Source organism: Humulus lupulus, chromosome 4 (assembly GCF_963169125.1).
Source record: "Humulus lupulus chromosome 4, drHumLupu1.1, whole genome shotgun sequence".
NCBI classification, from domain to species: domain Eukaryota; kingdom Viridiplantae; phylum Streptophyta; class Magnoliopsida; order Rosales; family Cannabaceae; genus Humulus; species Humulus lupulus.
This window is the reverse complement of record NC_084796.1, coordinates 86,180,413-86,186,405: the sequence shown is the minus strand read 5'-3', so window position 1 is coordinate 86,186,405 and position 5,993 is coordinate 86,180,413. Positions and strand designations below refer to the sequence as shown.

General features: G+C 34.2%; 1 pseudogene; it reads left to right on the top strand.

Annotated features, from left to right (window-relative positions):
• Positions 1-336: 336 nt before the first annotated feature.
• Positions 337-3,261, top strand: LOC133832350 (ribulose bisphosphate carboxylase/oxygenase activase, chloroplastic-like; annotated as a pseudogene).
• The last annotated feature ends 2,732 nt before the right edge of the window (positions 3,262-5,993 follow it).

Genomic DNA, 5,993 nt, shown 5'->3' with positions numbered 1-5,993 from the left:
TGGCTGGTGGAAGTAACTGAGCTCCTGTAGTGCTCAACCTAAAAAAATCCTCCTTCGAGGTGAGGATTGAAAGGGTTTGGGAGGTGGTTGGTTGTTTCAAAATATTCACCATAAGGGTGAATGAAATCTTGCCTGGAGGATAGGATATAGTGACTCTACAGTTGGGGTCTAAAGGGATTGGCCGGATCTCGATGTCAGGATCCAGATATGCAGTAAGCCGAAGCTGTTTCCTTTTTCCTTCTTCGACCTCGTCAATTTGGCGTCGAAGGTGGGCTCGAATGTCCTCTCCTTTGAGCTCTTCCTTGTGCTCCCAGATGAGCCGTTGGTTTCGGGTGAATGGAGACTCAGGTCGAGGAGATGGTGGGTAATAAGGAATGGCAGGTTCGGTTTCCCACTGATTCTCTGAAGACTGCGACATCTAACAAGAAAGAAAAAGGTGAGGGCCCATAATTTTAAAGAGTGGAAAAATTTATCTTGATAATTCGAGTTTGCAAGATTGAGATAACGAGATTGCCTTAATTGAGCCTGAAGGCTCGAAAGGGCGAGATTAATTCAAATGATCACCCTGAACTATTGTAAAGTTCGGGGCATTGAGAGTACACCCACGCGAGAGTCGGGCGGTTATTACCAGTTTAAAAGAATTCCAAATTTTTAGGGAAAAAGTTGGCAGATACCCGAAAAGGCAATATTTTCGGGATACGTGCATTAAAACCCGAATCCAAAACCCTATTTCTTAAGCTACACGAAATCCACGACCTAAATACCCCATTACCTGAAAAACTCCACTTTTACAATTTTTTGCCAAAATTTTTTGGTCTAAACTGTGTTTCTAATCATGCCAAATCTACCCAAATAAAAAATTTGCCTAGTGCAAAGAAAAGCCTTAAAAATCTGGTAGAAACCATAAATTTATTCTTACGAACAGATGAAACACGTTAATATATATATACACCAGAGGAAGATCAGAGAACATACGCAAAATGGATCGTTGGTATGAAGAAATTGCCGATTGAAGGAGTGGTTGCAGGAATGATCTCACCGAACCAAAGGAGGAGAGGGCGCTCTGTTTTTTGGGTTTAGAGAACATGCAAAGGCAAGGAAAACCTTGGGTTTTTTTTCTAGTTCGTGTTTTCTGATGGATAAAAATGAGAGTGATGAAGATGAAGAGGGTGTACATATATACCCCAGTGGGGATGTCAAAGGTCGAAAGGAACTGGGCCATTGATTTGGATTAAAAGAGGATCCAAAGAATCATATTTAATTATGGAAATCGGTGGAAAAAAGGTCCTAGGATGTGTGCATAATAGGGAGGTACCCGAGTACACTCGGTATTCAATCCCTTAATGACACATGTCTGCACTCGAGTGAGGTAGCTGGGCACATTTTTCGAAAGTGAAGTTCAAAAGTTTCCTTCTCATAGGATTCGAACCAACACTTTTGAGGGGGAAAAATGTTACACCCAAATTTCGAGTATGAATAAATGAGCCTCAAAATGTAGGCTCTAAGAGCGTAAGCTAAAAAATAACAAGCATTGGCTGAACGCTTGTATAAATAGGCATGATTCCTGATCTGTTGTTGGCGATCGAGCACAAGTTGCAAGGCTCGAGCTTAAGTTTCAGGCTCGAAAGCAGAAACCTTCTCTGAAGCATGAGTTCAACGAAGTCACTAGATGAGGAGGAAGTTAACTGGAATGATGAGCTTGAAGTTTGGATCGGTCTCGAAAACGCTTTAACCTTGCATTCGAGATCAACAATGCATTTTGCATTTGGAAACTGTTAGGAAATCCCTATTCCTTAGGGATTTGTAGTTATCAGATATTAAATCCCAATTATCATGGGATATTATGTAATTAATGTATTTATTTACATTTATTTTATATTTGAATAATTTATTGTAACTTCCCTGAATCAGTGGAAGATATTCTTATAACCAGATTTGTAAATAGCCTAGGATTTTTCATTTGTATTCATGCACAAAATTGTACTGAGACTACTCTTGCCTAATTGCTCTGAAAAAGCTTTGAGAGAGTGTCAAGATCAATAATATAGACTCGTGGACTAGGTAGATTTTAACTGCTGATCTACGTAAAAGCTCTTGTGTTCTTCTATTTTTTCTGAAATATTGTTTAGTGTTCTTCAAAATTAAGTTAACAAAAAACGTCGTCAACACATATATATTTATAGTTATGCTAGAACTTATAAAGTTGGTTCTGTATTAGACCTGAAATGTTCTTTGTATCAGATTTGGTATTTTTATATAGCAAATGATGATATTTTAAAGGCATTGTGAGGCGACAGACATAATCAAGAAAAAAAAATGTATTATGTTCATTAACGATCTTCACACAGGAACTAGTAGGCTTGGAGGAACAACACATGTTACAGTCAACAACCAAATAGTCAATGCTACTCTCGTGAATTAATTTAACAACATTTTTCATGGTAATCCAATCTTTGTGAATCAAAAGTCAATCTGATGTATTATCGTTGTAGTTTGATCCCTTGACCTCAACTTAGAAATGTATTAGAATGTAAAATTGATTGTTGTTCATTTCTTACATCTTAAGATTTTTGGGGTGAGTGATAATCTAACATAGCATCTTAGTAAGAAGTTACAAGTTCAAACTTATAGCATTACACTCCTGAATTGTAATGTGAGTATAGTGAACATAAATTATTTGTGCTATTGTGTCTACAGACTTCTTTGGTGCCCTAAGAGACAGAGTTTATGATGCTGAAGTAAGGAAATGGATCTCCCGAATTGGTGTGGAGAACATCGGAAAGAGACTTATGAACTCAAAAGAAGGACCCCCAACATTTGAACAGCCAAAGATGACTCTTGAAAAGCTTTTTGAGTATGGAAACATGCTTGTAGAAGAGCAAGAAAATGTAAAGAGAGTTCAGTTTTCAGACAAGTACTTGAAAGAAGCAGCTCTTGGAGATGCAAATGAGGATGCCATCAAGTGGAAACTTCTATGGTTAGAGCTTAGAATCTTAGATTTTTCTCAAGTACTCCTTGACCCAAAATAAAGTCGATTATAGGCTCTCATCATCATCTGGTTGTAAGGTTGTTATTGGAAATAATAATTTGGCAAGATGTTATATTAAAAGGGTTTTCTTTTTCTTTTCTAAATCTTGTTTGGATGCAGGGAAAGCTGCTCAACATATTCACATTCCTGTCAAAGAAGGTTCCACTGATCCGTGTGCTGCTAACTTTCCCACGGCAAGGAGTGACAATGGTAGTTGTGTGTATCAATTTTAATAAAGTTTACATTTCACATATGTAGCAGATGAAAGTGGTATTTTAACAAAAGGGCATATAAGGTCTAATAAAAAGGGTCATCAATACTACTAGCAAAAGTTCAACCTATACCACCACTTTGGTATTGTCTATAAATTTCAGTCTTCTAGGAGTGTTGTTGGTGTATATTGAACTTCTCTTATCTGATTGGTATTACGTGTAAGCTAAATTAAATGAGTTTTAATTATATTTAAAAATCATTGTAAGTAATTGATTCTGATGTTCAATGCTTAATAGTTAATACTACTAGCAAAAGTTCAACCTATACCACCACTTTACCTACTTGTTAAGTTCTTTTGAAGTTTTTCTTTATTTCTTTTACTTGGACTCAATATTTTTGTGTTGAGTGAGTAGAATATAATTTCCATTGATCTTAAAAATCTCTTGTGCCCATTAATCTCTTAATAAGGAAAATACCAAATAACATGGTATTAATATAAGCCTGATTCCACTCAAAGTCATATTATTATTTTAGATTGTAATGATATTAACATAATGTCCATTTATCTTAAAAATGGTATTTCTGTACTAAAAATTTGTATATTTATAATTTCAAAAACGTAAGAGAAAATTTACAAGAGAAAACATAAAATAAATCTTACCAAATAATAATCACAAAAAATATTTCTATTTTTTAGTTTATGAAATAAAAAAATAAAAACATGAATTACCAAATATGTTTTTTTTTGTTTTTTAAACAAAATAAAATAAAATAAAAGTTACCAAACACATTTTTTTGTTTTTTGTTTTCAAAAATAAAAATAGTTACCAAACACATTTTTATTTTTCATAAATAAAAATATTTCTATTTTTGTGTTTAAAATATTTAAAAACAAAAATTTTACCAAACGCGGCCATAGTAACTCCCACATTTTTTTTCAGCCTTTTCTAAAAAAATAAAACACATTTCTTTTCTTAGGAAAAAAAATATAAATATGACAATGAAAATGAAAATAGTCTATAGTCCAGTTCGGCTACATTTTTTAAAGCTTTTCTTTAGCTTCTAAAATTAAAAAAAAAAATGGAGTATTTGAGTAAAAAAAAAAGTAAGAAATATTTTTTAATTCAAAAGTCAAATTAGAATAATTTTCATAATTATTAATTTATTCATAAAAAATATTTTTCAAATAAATATCCAAACACTTTGAAAATAAATTTTTATTAGAAAAAAAATATTTATGTAATATCAAAACACAAAAAATAAGATGCTACTTATACTTTTAGCTTTAAGGGAATTCAAAATCATACTCCTAAAATTTAGGTACTATTAATTTTTATGGAGACAATAATTTCATAATATGATAATATAGAAAATATACATTTACTTTAACTTTAAAAAAAATTGAATATATTTAAATTTGAATTTTTAGCCTTTCTTCAAATAATAGAGTTAAAGAATGTTTTAATATAGTGTTCAAAATTTGCTAATAGAGCTTAGGACCTTGGTTAGCGTGCCTGGAGGGCAATACGTGATTTATTATATTAATGTGTGAATTTGATGAGTATGTAATTAGAAATGCATGTTTAGGTGAATTAAATATGTATGTGCACCCCATCTAGTTATTAGGGGCATGTTTGTAATTTTAGCCCGTTGAGGGCATAAATGTAATACTTGTGAATATTCTGATCTTTACCACGTGTGAGTGGTGATATATTTGTGATGCACAATCCGAGATAGTCTTAGGGAGCAATTTAGCTAGAAAGTCACAACGGGGTCGAATACCCAGCTCGGGAGGAGACTAGGGGTATTTTGGGAATATTATATGTGTTCGGGAATTATTGAGTAACAGGTAGTAATTTTTTAATGATTGAGATATATTGGAATTAAACGATGATTTATAGGAATACTCAAGGGATTAGCGGGACACGACAAATGACAGAAGTGCCCTTGGGTCACTTATGGGGTTAAGGTTAGGCTTAGGGGTAATTTGGTCTTTTTGGCTAATGGGTATACACTTAGAACTTTGAGAAACTGCTGGAACTAAGTAAAAGGAAACAAATTCTCAGCTTCTCTTCTCTTAGTCGGTTCAACACTTTTCTCCTTGGTGCTTGATTTTGAGAGATTCTAGACCGGAAATCTAAGGCTTGGAGATTGGGAGGAGTAAGCTTGGGGAGTTGAAGAGCAAGTATAAGCTTGAATTCATCATTAAGGTAAGGAGCCTAACACTAAGTCCTTGAGTTTCTATTGAATTTTGGTTAGAATTGTAAGTTGCATGTGAACTAGATTCTTGAGTTAAGTTTAGTTATGGGTTGAGTTTATATGACTGTTTTGGACTTGTTATGGAACCTAGATGGTATGGTAGGTGTTGACGGTGAGAACTCGTCAACTAAGTTGAGTTGGAAAAATTATCAAATCAAAATCACTAATCGGAAAGCTATAAAAATCAATGCAATAACTCAAGAATTATGACAGAATAACAATGGAGAAATCAATCAATCTTTCATTAACTCTCAAGCCTTTGCTACAGTAAAACTCTCAACCCCTTTTCAGGTGGTCTTAGAGTTCATTTTATAGTAGGCTCTAATGGCCTTAGGTACATAGTGGTCCAGGAGACCATGGGGTACATAAGTACTATGTCAGGGGCGTGGCTTCAGAGGTTGTGGCCGTACATCCAGCACAGGAGCAGGTGCCAGGGGAATGCCTCCATTACTTGTCTGTACCCATGTCTGATGAGTGGTGGCAGGCGTAGTGG